The 16,729-nt window shown below is 42.0% G+C and overlaps 1 protein-coding gene across 2 annotated transcripts in view; it reads left to right on the top strand.

Moving 5' to 3' along the window:
* Window positions 1–4,117: 4,117 nt before the first annotated feature.
* Window positions 4,118–16,729, top strand: part of atp2b1a (ATPase plasma membrane Ca2+ transporting 1a) — an 80,704-nt gene continuing 68,092 nt past the window's right edge. The window contains exons 1-3 of one of the 2 annotated variants that reach the window (XM_029160752.3): window positions 4,146–4,190; window positions 4,307–4,381; window positions 5,382–5,489. The gene's annotated coding sequence lies outside the window, so the exon portion shown is untranslated. Of the gene's footprint in view, window positions 4,191–4,306; window positions 4,382–5,381; window positions 5,490–16,729 lie in introns of both variants that reach the window. The other variant, XM_041072080.2, reaches the window with a different exon arrangement.

The following is a 16,729-nucleotide window of genomic DNA, read 5'->3' as shown; positions in this document are numbered from 1 at the left end:
CATGCGGTGTGTGAAACATGCACATTACTGCAAACATAAAGCCGACCTGGCTGTGATATAGGAAGCATGCATGAAACATCATCAGCAAACATGTTATGATAAGGAGGTGGTGGAGAAGTTATGCGTCTGGACCCGTTTATATTGAATGTGGTGACACTGCTAGTTCATTTCCACAAATTGAAACATTGGCACTCAACGCTATTGAGCTTTAATTATTAAGAAATGTCATTAATTTGCATCATTTAGAAGAGATTAGGGAGCGTTTCCCCCAACTGCTAGAATCTGAAGCTGATATCGCTTAGATTGCAGCTCTTTTAATCTCTGTCACATCCATCAGTCTGGTTCCCCTGACAACCATATCTACTATTCATAACTATTCAAATGATGAATATTTGAGCCAAATAGATGTTAATAAACAACCATCCTGTGTTTGTCTGCCCATAGCGGCCATGATTACCAGTGGAGGTGGAGGCGTGACTTGAATGTCACAACTCATTTCATTTTTCATGTTTGCGAAAGGTCAGTATTTACATGGCTACACAAGGACACGTGGACGTGTGTCTCCTGTTTTGGAGCCTTCCACTCATTCGGACTCGGACCGACCCGCTCCTCTGCTTTGGACGGCTCCGCTCCTGTCGCAGTCCGACGGTCTGCTCCATTAGGCGCTAATTTCTATCAACCAATCAGTCAAACAAGCTTTTTTTTCAACTTCCATTTGTGGGCAGAACAAACAGGTTGTTCTTTCCTTCCATTTTTCCCTCATTTGTCTGTCAGTGTAATTACAACAACAGGAATAGAAAGGAGCCACGGTCTGTCAAGGAGCCCGTTGTTAAAGTGCCCTTCAGGAGTCCACTGAAGCACTCTTGAGTCTCGTTTGTTCACACCTCAGTATGTACAGTGTATTTAAAGGCGCAATATACAATCTGTCTCCTTGTATTGTCCGTGTTCTGTTGTTAAGGAGTCATTATTTTATTATATAGTTTTGCCTGTTTTTTTAAAAGCTTCTGCTTCTTTCCTTTTTAGGATTTTTATTATTCCGCTTGTTATGATTCAGCTTTAATACCGACCCACTACAGCTTGGAGCCAATACAGCATTTTCAAAGTGCAAAACCTTTTTAATACAAAGCGACATAAAAAAAAACTGGATGGATAACGACGTGGCTCCAGTCGGATTCTGTTACAACCGCTACAGCGATTTGCCTTGGGTTTGCATTTACTGCCGTCTCTTTTGAATTTACGCTTATGATGTGATATGCGTGTTTTGGTGCGGGGTGGGCAGGAACACGGAGATCACACATGTTGCATAACCCCGTGTTGGTGAGGAGACGAAGCCGTCACCCTCACCCTCTCTGTAAATGATCTCATCTCTGTCATTAGCCAATCTTGTGAGCCTGCCTCCCCGCCAGGCTTGCTGCTAAAATGCTAATGAGGCCCGTGCTCTGCAATTACAAAAAGCACACACACGCGCAACTCTGTCTGCCATTGGTGGGTCAGGCGCTGCAGGATGAACAGACTCTGGGCAGCATTAATAAACGGAGTCATTATATGAGGCCAAATGAGTGACATGGGCATTTAATTTGGGTTTAAGAAAATTGAAGCAAATGTACACTGCAGGAAAAGAGAATGAAGGAGTGGGAAGAGACTGTCTGCCTCTATTGAACAGGGTAGAGGCGTCATGCATGTAAATGTGTCATTTTTAAATCCAGAATGTGGTTCATTTACGCTGATGAATCTGTACAGTCAGACGCGCAGTCACGGAGGCTTTTGACTCAGTAAATATCCAGTTTGTGTGCCGTTGCCAGGTGGCGCTCTGCGGGGATTTGGTTATGCATACATAAATGTGTGTGTTTTGGACCAGCACCACGAGGAGCTGTTATATTTAGCCTGCATGGCAAAGACATTCTGTTTGACTGTGTGGAAAATCAATGATTGGTCTCTTCCTCCAGAGGCCCTGCAGCGCCCAGAGACGGTCCACATGGTGGCGCTCTGACGCAACCCCCATCCCTCGCAGTGTCCCTGACATTTGCTCCTCTTCTCACCTGATTACCTCCTCTATTCCTATCTCCCATGTCCTCGTGTCGTTCTCTGTGTTTCCCCTCTTCTGTTGACAGAGGCTGAATGTCACGCCGGCGTGGAGCGTTGATATGTTGGGGGGAAGTTTTATCAGAGCTTGGTATTTGCTGCATCGGCCCTCTGCAGACACAAATGCACTGATGCTTTTCTGATACTGGGGGGATCTTTCTTATCTGGACCATGAGCATAAAGAATTGCATTTTGGTTCAGGGCTGCGGATGGGAGGGTAGAGAGAGAGCGAGAGAGAGAGAGACGCAAGGAAGAGTTGTTTAATTCTGTCCGAGCTAGAAGCCTCAGCCCTTGGTCTGAACACGGGGGCTTGTCTCTTCTACTTCCAGGGAGCTCAGTGAAATGCCCCGTGGAGGAGACACATAGGGAAGCGACCGAAGGAAAGTCAGTGCGATCAGCGTTCACATGCCTGTGCCCGGGCGGGGGGGATTTTAATAAGCGTATCCCAATGTGTTTGTTGTATGTGATTTGAATGTGTGTGCGTGCGCGCAGTTGGAAGAGAACGAGTGTAGACCGGCTCTGATTGGACTCCGCATCACAAAACCACAGTATACACACATGCATAGCCTACACTCAGGCTTATTTTTAGCCTCTGTCGCACTCTTCACCCAGCCCCTGTGCGCTGTCTCTCTCACACAGACACGCTCCCCTCCCCTTTATGGCCAAGGAGAAGGACAGCGATTCATCAGACTCTGTTCTCATGATTTCAGGATTTCCAGGACGAGAGATCTTCTTTCTGCCGGGTTTACGTCCCCGCACAGGAGCCATGTGTTAGGAGAACATGGAGAACAGAGACGCACACTTATAGGGATCAGTAAATAGAATGAGATCGAGAAGGGGAATTCAAAACTAAATCGTTCCCCCAGTCTTTTCTTCGCCACCTTGGTCTCATTTGCTCCCTGCTATGCTGACGCAGACAGAAAGATATTGATATGGGTATGTGTTTTTCAGCAGCCCATCATTTTGTGAACAAGGTTATTGAACAGTGGACATAACGTTCCCAATATAATCAATCATAGACCAGAGACGGCCCACAAGATGTGACGTCTAAGCCTGCTAGAAAAATATACTTTGCAGCCCAGATGTAGTGTGTTTGCTCACTCACACCATATTTTCACCTTGCATCCATCACCTGAAAAGCCCATGACTGCTTAAAACCCCCTAGAGAGTGATCTTGTCTGCCCAGTAAATGAGGCAATTCCTATTTTGGTCATACTCTTTGCTTTCCTCGTGTTACATAAAATTGATTGTGAATGTGAAATTGTATCTAGACATGTCACGCCGATCAATGTTATTCTGCTGCAAGAGATTTGTGCTTGGAAATGGCTAAAAGTAACCGGTTGGGCCGCTTTGTCATCAGACATATGCAAATAAACATTTAGTGTATGTGGTGCCAATGAATCCTTCCCTAGGGCACAATGGAACTGCTGTCCTCCTCACACCCTATTTGAAAAAGAAATGAGCATAGTAGAATATTAAATTAAGAGTAATGCACAAAAACAACACAAAAAAGGATGTTGGAAAAAAAACTCTAAATGGACAGTAATGTCAGAGAGCAGTTAAAGCATTACAGTATGGAACATGAATGGTTATAATATATACATATAATTTTGTATATAGGATGTATGTTTGTATGTATGCATGTATGTGTATATTTTAAATATCACACTCTGATTGAATTAATGCTTACTCAACATAGTAGCTTTGACAACATTTATTAAATTCGATGAATAAACTTGTACTTGTATACACATGATAAAGTTTTGCTTTAGTTGATTGCTGAATTCAAATTCAAGCAAAATGTGTATTGTTATATGTATAGTATTACGTTTATGTAACTCACAATAAAGTTATTAGAATCCAGGCAGGTTTAATGACGTGACATCTGACCTCTGTCGTTGGTCACTCAGGAAGTGAGTCCGTCTGTGTCCGCATGCTGCTTTCTTTAGGTGGACATCCCATTCGAGCTCTAAATAAATATCTTTATTTGCTTACATATGTTTTAGTCAGCTCCACGTGGAGGCAAACTACTTGTCGAACTCTTTTCAGGCCTTGATCGATTGACGAGACGGTCTCCCATCAGCTGCTCATCTGTACCTGGAATATAGGTATAAATACGATTCTAGCCACAATGTTTAGTCTCGACGCATTCGTCTTTATGACGTTAAATGAGGTTGTCCTAAGCTGACGTGAAACTGTACGTTTGCTTGTAATATCACCTTAGAGGACGTCTTCGGCTACGTGCTAGCTAGCTAGCTAGCTAGCGTCAGCATGGCGAGTTACGATCAACCAAACGGAAGTAAGTCAAAAATATCTAATCAGGGAGACAATGTACAAACGGTCGCCGAGGCCTGAATGTGATAGGTTTCTTCATAAACTGAGCTTTTTTTAATCAAACATATTTCAGAGTAGCAAAGTGCTTCGTGATTTGAATGTGAAGGCCGTTGGCTAAATGTCTGTCAACACAGAAAGTCGACGTCACATTCACTAGGGAAAAAAATACAACAATACAGAAAATAAAAATGACATATTTGTAAATTAGGGGTTGAGGTATGTTATAGGTATGATTGGATATAACAAGTGCTTATTAATTAAAACACGATGAGACTCACATTCATAAGGTCATCAATTAGAGTGAGTGCCCAGAATCAGGACTGTTGGTACTCATCTGAACACGTGTCTTAGTTTGTGTTTCCTCATAGACTTCAGCAGCAAACACATCCTCTCCTCAAAGATCCTCTCCACTCCTCTGCCTTTAGGTTGAGCTCACGTTTTTCCCCTGCGCAGGAAAACGCATGACTCCATCACCCTCTTTACCTCACATTAACCTCTTCACCTGTTCTCGTGTTATTGTAATGCACGCTTCGAGCATCCTCACTCGAGTAGAAAGGCACTCAAAGGTGCCTGTGCCCCACGCGCACACTCCTCCACGTTTGAAGTCATTATTTGTAGCGCATGTCAGAAATCTTCAGGAGGACATTATCATATACAAGAAAATGTGATGTTTGACTCGAGGCACATGTTTAGGATTTAAATAAGGATTTCTTTCTGTCAGTATTGAGGTCATGATTATTTATTCATCCTTTTTTTCTGAATAAAACATTTGACTCTTTGATTTTAAAACCAGAATAGGACGTGCTCAGTTTAGTGTGCCTGACTAAAAACTGAATTGAATAGGTTTGCAGTTGCAGTTGCCTATATAAACACCTAAATATGTTCTGTTTGCTAGAACAGTATTGATAATTGTTAAGAACCTACCGCACTTAAACATTTGCATTCTGACACTCTGCATTCTCAAGAGTTTTACAATCATCTCAAGGGAGAGACTGACTGATGGTGTGAAGAAGCATGAAGATGTCTCCTTGGTCCAGAAGTCCTTATCACCGCTACTGACACCAGGGGCTTCAGTGAGTCTGGGCAGTTTGTTTCTATTAACATGCAAATGTATTTATGCTTTGTTTTTATTCAGATAAAGTTGTTATGTTTTGGGAGTGACAATATTACATTTATTTTATTTAAAGATTAAATACATTAGTGCATTTGAGAAGCCATGATGTGGCCTGCAAATATCTAATATCCAGTGAGCACTTATTGCCAAAAATCAAATAGCTTCTTCTATTGCTTAAAAATGATGTCAAACTTGCACTGGTTTTATTATCTCTACACAAATCAGTGTTACGATCTAAGATAATAATAAGGTTTGAAATGTTTGTCTCTGGTGAGAACAGACACACACCGAGTCTGCCAGTTTTTTTCCTTCTTACCAGCACCTGCTCGCATTAGTTTGGTTAAGTATGTTTGAAATTCCTTTCAAACTTTTTTTAAGATGATTGAATGTGGCTAATGAAATATACAGTAAGTCTCTGTTTAGGCCAGTTTGAAAGAGAAGTCTGTCCTGCAAAATTCACAGTTTGCTGTCAATTGTAATCAGTATTACTTTCTAGAGCTGCAGCAAATCATGAATACATTATTAAATAGTTAAACCTTGCCTTCTGTAGCACATAGAACAGCCTTTCTTTTGAATCTGTCGTATCCCGTTGAGTGTCTATCCAGCTAGATTGTGTTATCTATCCACATGACACTAGACAGACCCCTGTGTGACACTGTTCCTGGGTGGGAGAGACCACTCTGATCGATTGCTCCCCTTTGCAAGAGGACCCCGGAGTCATTTGGTGGCGAATGACAGTGATGTGAAATTATTAAGCATAGTGCTGCTTTGTTTAACGCTTGTACATCTGTGGTTGTAGGACCGTTTCCATTTGGACCGACGAACATAGACTGCTGCCATGGTAGTTAATATTTTCTCCTAGTATTTTTCCAGGGTATAAATTCTCACGTTAAAGTCTGCTTGGTAGCTTTGACTGGACGCCAGCAAGCAAGAATTCACATCAAAAGGAATTCTCCTGCCGAAATAGGCGTATTTAACTCTCAGCAGCATGCTGTTCTAATGACACCAGTGTGTGTGTGTGTATGTGCGTGGCGTCTAACCTCCACAACACATGAAGGATATTACTAGAACATCCTGTCAAGGCTGTTGGCAAGAAGCTAATTTTACTTTTTGGTGTAGATCTCTCTCCTATCGACAGATGAACACACACATGCCGGCATCCTTAGAGAGTCAGTTCTAAGTTTGGGTGCTGCTAAGTCTTTGCCAGGAAACCCTATACCTCTCATTGTCCCAGGGACAGGAGAGCACTTCACATATGACATTTGAAGAAAGGTGGTGTTACAAGGGAGTGGACGATGTGGTGGATGTTGTTTTGTTTGTGAATGCCTACACTCAGATTTTGTATTTACATGAAAAACCTGTTTTTGCTTAACGTTAACTGTACTTAGTATGTGTGAAAGTAAAGCACCCAGCAAGGTGTGACATGTTTCATGCTGCAGGGTTTAGAGAGAGAATCAGAGGGATGATGGTATTGCATTGGTGGCCTCGCACTTCCTGAGTAGAGGGTGAGAGCTCTGACACGGCTGGATGCGTGGTGCGTGACATTTGTCCAAAATAACCAATGACTATTGGGCCATGGGGGGTTTGTCCAGGTGAGGCTGCTTTACATCTGCCCTTGCCAACTAAAAAGCTCCAGGGTCACATCAACAGTTGAATGTTTAGGGTCAGCAAAAAGTTGCATGAGCGTTTATACAATTAATTAAACCAAAGCATTTCAGCTATGCAAACAGTGTTTATCATATGCTGTGAAACTGGACAAAATATGATGACTTGATGCTAACGCTTGTGAATTAGCTATTACACTATAAGACTTCAAAGGGCTTTTACTTGGCTGCCTTCTGGAATTAGGATCATATCTGCAAATCATTATGAGAATATGGGAATTTCTGTAAACACACCTTTGTTGATCTTTTGGCTGTGGTGCCAAAATGAATAAACATGAGCGCTCTGATACAACAAAGGGGCGCTGTGGCACACGGAAGCAGCTTCCTATGTGCAGTTAGGGAATTAATTTGTTTTAATGCACTGATGGTGATGCTTTTCATGTGTCAGTCATTGGTGATTTCTTGCATTTTCCACAGAAAATGCTTCTGTGCAATAAACACAAAAACGTACATGCACTAAGATCATTCTAAACAAAAGAAAGTGACCTTCTATTAAAATTACCATTAGGAATAAATAATGAATCAATCAATACAAAACTAAAAATTCCACATAGAGGAATTATTTATTGGCACAACAGAGAGACTGATGTTGGTTGCAGTCCTCCTTCATGTGGTCATCAGTAGGGGGCTGATGGACCGCCTGAGCACTCTGTATGAGGCACTGTCCCCGTAGATGCCGACTGAGAGTCCTAAGTAAGTGTTTAGTGGTTGAAGCATGGCCCACTTGCTATTGATAGACCCTCAAACACACCTAAATGCCCACTGAGCCGCTGGTGTGTTGTACCTGTCTGATTTGTTGCTGATTTGATCACAGAAAGCGGTGCCGGCATATAATCACTGATCCATTTGTGCTTACTAGAAATTACACTTCATCACATACCTGTATGGGGTGTATGCAGCTGTCAATACCATGCAACTGAGAGGGATGCTGTTGCCATGGAAACGATAAACCGTTTGAATTGCGCTTTCACTCTTTTCTAGCGCTATAATTAGTTTTTATTTTGTTGTTTGGTACTGCATCTGCAATTTCCCGTTGGGGTTTTGTTTCTGTTACGCTGACTCCCGGTCAAGTTTTGTTTTGCAGTAGCAGGAAATCAAACAAATCAAATTGTTCCACCTGAGCTAGAGAGGTCAGACATTGTACAGCATGTCTATCTGTACAAATAAACCAGAGACAGTCCTAGAGGGCAATTTATTTAGTCTTCATCTGCAAGTGCCCACGTCACTTTATAAACCTGAAATGGATCACGCAACCAACAGCTGACTTTGTCATCAAATGTTGACTCAGAGCTTTGGGCTTTTTTCTGAACTGTCCTGTTTGTATAACATGCCATGTCCTTCAGCAAATCCACTTATGAAATTTCAATGTCGAATACAGGCATTTAAAAAAAACATTAGAAGACATTTGCTGAATCCCAGGATTGATAGCTGATTAAATGCCCTTGAAAGAGAAAGAGGTCAGCACTGCTTTGTCTTCACGTGTTTGACATCATCTGGATACACCCTGATCAAAACAACCAAAAATTACTACATTCTCTTCAGAGCAAAGGGGGATGAATATGTTTCATTGGGCTGAAGCTTCACAAAAGAGCTCTATTGAAAATGTGGTACGTAACTGAATGACGGCAGCAGAGTTTTATAAAGAAGCTTACTTTGTTATTTGCCAAAGTGCCATCTTTTCATCAAGGCAGAGAAGAAGCAAGCCCTCCAGAGAGTTAGGAATAATGTGCTGGTCTGCCTTTATTAGGAAGACGGCTTTCATTTACTCTGTGAATGCCAGGGTCATGATAAAGAACAGCTTGAATGAGTGTAACAAGCTTGATTTCTTCTCCTGTGCTCAGACATATGGTACTAAAATGCCACTTTGGTCTTATTTTTCCTGCAGGAATTTTTGGCCTTTTTTAGGAATGTAATTTTAAACTTGTTCAACCCTGATTCTGGCCCTCGCCACTGAACTTCTTGATGAATTTGTGCTGAAATGACATAGAAGGCCAAAATCAATAGACACTGTGCTTGATGGCCAAAACTTCAGATAGCAGTTCATCAGCTAGCTCAAATCCATTTAATGCTTTCTACCATGTGATTCTGTGTTGACTTGGCAGAATATACCATGCTGTGGGAAACGAAGTTCCTCTCTGGGGAAACATCCATCCTGAATGCACACCCTTACACAATTGCATTAATCTTTGGAGATTTGCATGTGCAGTCTGGAGGCACACCTCCCAATGGGAACACACAATTATTGAGCAACACAAAAGAGAATAGTCCCAGCCCTGAGTGAGGTGACATCACTGAGCGGCAGCAACAAGCTGACACCCCCTATGTCCTATTTTGATCATCTTCTTCATTACCATATGCAAATGAGCAGGATGTGTTAACATCTGCCTAACGACTGATGATTGGTTTGGACTGGGTGTGTTTCATCTGCTTGCGGTTCACTGGGACTCGTCCAGTCAAGTCCGTAAGGACCATGGTCAGGAAATCTGGTTTAAATGCTTGGATGAGCATGATCATTTTCGTACACTGTAGATCCACTCTAGAGATGTGCAGGGTGTAGTGCACTGATTCCCAGTGAAAGCTTCTCTAGATTAGATCAGAATCAGTACTGGGAGATGGATTGTGAAAGATAAAGAAACGACTTCTTCACAGTTTTAGCCGTTGCTAATTGAAGCAGTGGCACTTTGATGCCATCCTTGGGTTGTGATGTAAACCTTGCTCTATGACCCTCATTATTATCCTGAAATACTGTCTGTCTGCTGAAATGTTGCGTTTACCTAATTGACGTAATCACTGGTTTGTGTGGAGTACATTGCTTCATCACAGTGTTTATATTCATCCCTAATTATGGCACATTTGGCATGCTGGAAAAGGGTCTTTATCCCAAAAAGGGCAAAAAGTAAAATCACAAACACAACTGCTGTACTTAAGCATTTCAAATAAGAATTCCTGGGCCATCTAACCTCACAATAAAAGGACAGTGGCATAAATATTTATTTCATTGAGAATAATGTTTCTATTTTTTAAGTGTTTTTACAACTTGCACTAGCATGTCTGACAGAAGAATTTAATTAGTATTTATTGGGCAGTTACTTAAAAGATTAATTAGCTAGTTTACAAATAAGCACAACCTTTAATCCAAAGATTAACTGTTAAATGAAGCTAAACTAATGACATGCTGTGTGTGGTGCTAATTATAAAAATAGCAGTCCTGATCCAAGTCACACGCTGTTGAATGTCACTTTCTGTGTCCACGTTTTCTGTTTCCTACACAGACTGTCCACCAGGGGAGACGCTCCACATTTTATTCTTAGCAGTTATTCTCTGCAGGCCTTGCCAGTGATGTTCTTGATGTGAGAATACCAAAGGTTCACAGTTCACCTGTCGCACACGTCGACCTCCGACCACCCGCTGTTTGTCCCCCTACCTTTTGTTTTAATGTCAGCTGACTTCAAATACCTCGGTGCACAGAAATTCATGGTACAGTAGCTGTACATGTTATACACACTTATACAGTATTTGTGCTGTTTATGGCTGCATGCAGCTGTAGACTGGATCATGCTCTGCCCTCATTCGGACGCAAACGTCTGCTGCCCTGCAGGCCTGTGAAGTGAGACCATGCTAAGAGAAACAGCTGCATCCATTGACTTCTTCGATCTGTTTCCCTTTCTACCTCATCCCCACCACTGAGTGCGCCGCTATTTCCTTCACAGCATCACGGTGACATGTAAAGACACATGCAGCGTCACTGGCATTGGGCGTTCTAGACAGATTACCAGTCCTGAAATAGATCAACCTTTTTGTCTTTCTCTCCCCCATCACTCCTTCATTCCCGTTTATACACTGTGTCTATCACTCTGCATTGTCGGCTTTGTTGTCAAATAGGATGAATTACAACAGTTCACAGTGACATTGTGTAGAAATATGGATTTGTATCAAAGGTCATAGTGGTCTTAGGTCTTCTAAGAATTAAATGCAGCATTATAAATCTGTAGGGACATCACTGGAAAAAAAAAAAGAAAACAGCATCACTATAAATCCCATCCAAATTTACAGTGATCTGATCCAACCTTTCAACCTCCTATATGCCCCATACAACGAAGACACACATGCTGCACAGTATCTGTAGAACATTGTGAGATTACTTCATCCTGAGCTTTAGTTGTGTAGTAGTTTCTAGTGCTTGTGAATTGTATGGCACACAAAAACTGAATGAATGTTCACCATACGTCTTCTGACTTCATTCATAACCAGGAACATTTTGTCCTGAAAACAGAAGGATAGGGACCGAGCTAGAGTTGAGGTGCCTGGCATTCTGACAGCTGGTATTGTCAATTTAGAAAAACACCCCTCCCCACCTGCTTTCACTATGTCAGGGAAAATTAATTACCAACACATCAGGTCTCTAGCTAGCAGCAGCCACTGCCTTAGCTAATGTTACACCCTGACTTCGCTGCAGAGCAATGCAAGAGACGTTTCCTCCTGCATCTGTTCACCACAAATCCTGACTTTCAGAGAAAGAGAATGTCTGAAGTGTCTTAAATGCAGGTCAAGTAAAGAAATCTGTAGTTTTATCACTGAAATATTGAATCCACTGCGAAGGCCATTGTGTCCACATACTCGCAGTGATTTCAAATTGAATTGCCGGTAGGATTAATTGTTGATAATCAGACCTGCTACACGTCCTGCCTGTGTGAGTAAACTATGGGTAAGATGCAGATGCTATCCTGTGGATTGTTGTGTGAAAAGGCGTCCATGACAAATTGTTTTGTTCCCCACACACTGTTTACCTTATAAGTTCACAAGGTCTGGGCCTTGTGATGAAACCTGCTGTCACTGGTAGAGTGTGGGTGGTGTCAGTTTTAAGCATATAGTCTGTCAACACACATGCAGACGATACACACACCACTTCCCTGTACACATTTCAGCATTCAAGGCCAGAGGATAGTGGTGTCAGTGTGTGTAACGCTTACATGCATGTTTGCGGGCCTGTGTGCGTTCCAGACCTGCCTCCAGGCTGCATGAGTGTGTGCGCTTTTGTCCTCGGCTTGTGTGCGTGTTGTGTGTTGTTGGCAAGGGAGACAGTGAGACACATGGCAAGTGTGTAAGCAAGTCCCAGAAACACCTGAGCCCCAGTGTTTGAGCGTGTTGTGTTGGTGGGTTCCTATGTTGAAGTGTGAGCGCCTCACTACAACACCTGTCACTGGACGTTGTTTGTCAATCTGCTATTCTTACCATGCTCAGTCTAATTGGTCGTTAGTGTCCGGTTATTTTTCTAGGTGAGTAGCCAGATTTATTTCCCTGCCGTGCTACCCACTTAGCGCTTTTGGCTATCTTGGGTGAATTCCCAATTGCTGTCTCAGCTTCTGGTTTAAATTACTGCCCAACCTTGTGTAGTGTTGGCCGCATTTAAGAGCCTTTTATCTGCGAGTGTTTTTACTATCTTGCTGTTTGTTCATTGCAAATGATTACTCTATAACATGGTTAGTGATCGATTGACTGTTTATTTTACAGCTTGCTAGCATTTCCTGCTTGCTGCTTTGCTCCTTGACTGTTTGCCGTTATTGTTTCTAATTTAGCCAAAGCAGATTTCCAATGTGTTTTAGCATCTAACAACTATTAGTTTGGCCTTGTTTCAAAATATTATTGCGGACAATAAATTTAGATCTCACACCACCAGATACAAAGAGTCAGAAGGCTGTGCAGACATGTGGCTGAACTGGAGTCAGCACATAAATACTGTATACTAGTGATGCATTTACTGTATACTAGTGATGCATTAGCTACAATACTGTAACCTTTTATTATATACACGTCGAAATATATATCTTCATTAGCAGACATATGTTGTTGTGTCTTAGCTACCTATTCTAAATGATGGATTGATGATGTACAGTATTAGTATTCTCCTGCGTGAGTATCAGTCAGCTACAGTATATTATTCTGGCAAAAAGATATTGTGTCTTAGTTTTGATATCATATCCAAATTAAACAAAGTGAAATACATAGTGATTTCCTGAAGTGTGACGATGTGCGTTGGTACAGAGGGCAGCTTGCATGCTGCTGTGCATAAACCAGCTCTAAATTCTAAGAATAGACCTTAAAACCCTCCTCTGCTAAACCGGAAGCCTCTATATTTAACTCATCTAAGTCTGGTTATCATGACAAATGAGGGACATGCATGGCATATTGCATTACCAGAGCACTGTTATAGACTCCTATCTGGTCTGGAATTGGTTGGAAGTTCAGATCAATAGATTGTAGACCTAGGAAGGTCATCTGTATCATTACAGCCAAACACTGATGATGCTGTAAAGCTCTGCTCAGCTTCAGTGTCCAAGAGGCTTAATCCATCTCATTTCTGCTGACGCAATTTCTGTTTTTCTTATATGCCCTGTAACTCAGCTTATTACACAAGAAAGGCACACATACCGATTATAGGGGAAAATTATAAATTGCTTTAAAAATGCTTTGATGTCATGTTTCGAGCTGCTTATTCACAGCCTCTGCTAAGAGGGCAGCCTCGGGCAAGAAGATACAGGTTGCAATCATATTGTCTATTATGTGTGTGTTAAATATTTTTTCTAATGTTGGGTGGGCTATAAATACTCAGTTAATATTCATGTTTCCCCCCAGGCTGGGGAATGAACGCAGCTCCAGCCAAATGCTTTGTATTCTGACAGTTTAGCTCTTGATGTCAGCTTTGAACTTTAGAGAAGTTCTGCGAGACATCGAAATGGGCTGTGACATTTGTGTACGGTATCTATTACCATAATGAAAAATATTTGATCACATCGTGTAAAAACCCTCCAGACAAAAGCACATGCCGCTGAAATTACATGATGAAATTAAGTGTTACCAGTGACATCTTAACCATTTCACATTATCTGCCGCAAAAAATGTTGTATTTTCACACTTTGAGAGATTTGCTTTCTTATTTATGCTTAAGTCGAACCAAAAGGGTCGCGGCCTGTCAGATAATACCAGTTCATATCCAGGGGTGGCTTCGGTCATAATTAATGTCCATGTTTACCCGCAGGGCCATGATAATCAAAAAATGATAGCATATGAAGTGATGAGATATAAACTCGTTGCTCTAAATGTGTCGAACATCTTAATTGCTCTTAAGTTTCATACAAGTTTACAAAGTGGTCATGCTAAGATTAGAAGCGCTCCGTCTTCCTCTGATTCGCCTCAGGCCCAGGGAGATAAAGAGCAGCGATTCACGTCGTCAAGCTGTCAGATAGAAGTCATAGTGGAGAACAAATTCAAGACAGCTCCTGGTGTGCAGGGGAGATGATAAAAACATCACTGCAGGAGAGAGACAGTGGGTGGTGTCGGGTACGAGTGTGTCTGGTGTGTGTGAAGGTACCATGAATCGAGTAATCTGAGTTGGTCACTTTAATGCTTACGCACAAATGGAAAATTAGAGACACCGATGACTGGGCGTGTTTAATAATCTTTGGTCATGGGTTTGAGCATCAGTATACACAAACTTTGGTCTTTCAATGAGTCTGTAACCAGCGTACATTGTTCATTTAGCATCATATTCCATGTGTTTTGGAGACAAAGTAATTGAGAGAAATCAGATTATGTTAGATCAACACAAAGGATTATATTGCTGGGTCAAATCTCGAGCGGGTGCTCAGTAATCCGTAACAGATTACATTTTAAAAGGAGCCTGTACCGTGCATGTGTGGACGTGTGGTGGAGATTGGAAGCAGTTTGGAGCGAGGGCCAGTGTCAGTGGGGCTGCGGGAGGAGATGATAAAAATTGGTTCTGACTGTGCTCAGTTCTCACATCCGCCTCCCACCCAGCGTCTGCGGCTACTTGACCATTATGAGGGTACAGGTAGGGCGCAGCGAGAGCAGAACTGAGTGAGAGATAAAGAGGCAAAGAGGGTGTGAAAACAGCAAAAAGCAGCGCAGTGGGAGAAGAAGAGCACAGATGCAGCAGATGCAGCGTTTCTTCCCCAACGATTCAATGTTCTTTCATTTTGATATACACATTTGTCGTATTTTGTAAATGTTCAATAGAAGATTTATTTATTACGATGCTAAACCACTATCATTAGGGGGGTTCTGCGTGTGTACTAGAATGTTTGCTAATTTCAGATTACACACTGACTTGGAACACCCGACCAAAGCCATGACCGCTAACAAGTACAAAAGCAAGAGTCCTAGCTAACGAGGCCTAGTGCGAGCTCAGACTGCTAGTTGTAACATCAGCGCTAAAGCAGCAGGACTCCGTGCCGCAGCGCTACCAAGAACTGGAGCAGACAAATGTGAGACACGGGGAAAAAAAATCAGGCCACACTGCCTTCCATTATACGCTTGCTTGTGACTGAGCAGTGATGGAAACGAATCAGGAGGAAGGAGAGATGTGGAACTTCCCGGCATCAGTGACTGCATGTTGTGGAGCTGTTGTGCCATTCATGTCAGTGAACATACATGGATCATAGAAGGGCGGCCGCTTTTGAACGTAGCAAGGGGGCGTCGGAGTGGGCTGCATGTCTAATGCGTTTGTAGCTCTGCCCGCCAATGCACGCGTGTGTGTTTGTTCTTCTCTTGTGACGCTAATGCGAGTTTGCCAAGATCGTAGGCGGTTTGTGACTTAATGGGGTTTTCACGTCTCATTATAATCACATCACACTGTCCCTTCAGGGATAATACTGTACATTTCTGCCTTTCAAACAGACACCCACATTTACTTCACAACACACACAGTCCATTAAGTAAATTGTATACTGTAAAACAGTTAGGAAACAAACAATATATTACATTATTTTTCTTTTAAATCTTGTCCTACTAATTAAGGGGATCTGCATAAGCGGAGTAAACATTTGCAGTAGGAAGGAAAAGAAATTACTTTGTACTCTGAGTTTCAAAAAATCATTATTTGAATGATGTTAATTTAATCAACATTTAATATAAGGCATAACAGCAATTGGCATAATGCTGATAACATTCAATAATTCAATTCTTGTCTCCCTCCCTGAGCCTGGGCTCATATTGTACAGCCAGCTAATGTAACTGTCAGTCTTTATTTGGGGGCTAAATGCTATTGTTACATACTTAATAAGGATGTGTGGACAGTTTTACATTTGAGTGGGGCCCACGCTCATACGTAGAGGCATTAGTTGAATGTACTAAGTGGTTTGCTTAAAAGCAGAAACTTTTCAATTAACAAATGTGTTCTATGGTAAGCGAGTGCTGGCGTTGAATTATGTCCAACAGATGTTTGTGACCAACAGAGCCATTGTTTCTTTTTGTGTGCTGCTGCTGCCTTCGCAATTTAGTGGCTATTGTCTGGATTTGTCACTTTCTTTCTCTGTTGCTACAGTAAATTTGAGCCTTAGCTAAAGTCTTTTCACTAATGAGCCCAGTTTGAGCAGAAGCCAACTAACAACTCCTCCGGATGACTGATGTAATTCATGCTCTTTCGTTTGAGCATCAAATGCGTAAATTGAATCCGAGGCTTGTGTTAAATGAAAAAGTGTGTTTTGGAGTGCATGCTCGCATTTGTGTGGCAAACAGA

The sequence above is a fragment of the Betta splendens genome, chromosome 9 (assembly GCF_900634795.4).
Source record: "Betta splendens chromosome 9, fBetSpl5.4, whole genome shotgun sequence".
In the NCBI taxonomy this organism is placed as follows: domain Eukaryota; kingdom Metazoa; phylum Chordata; class Actinopteri; order Anabantiformes; family Osphronemidae; genus Betta; species Betta splendens.
Note: the sequence above shows the minus strand (reverse complement) of the source record. Positions and strands in the feature narration are given on the sequence as shown.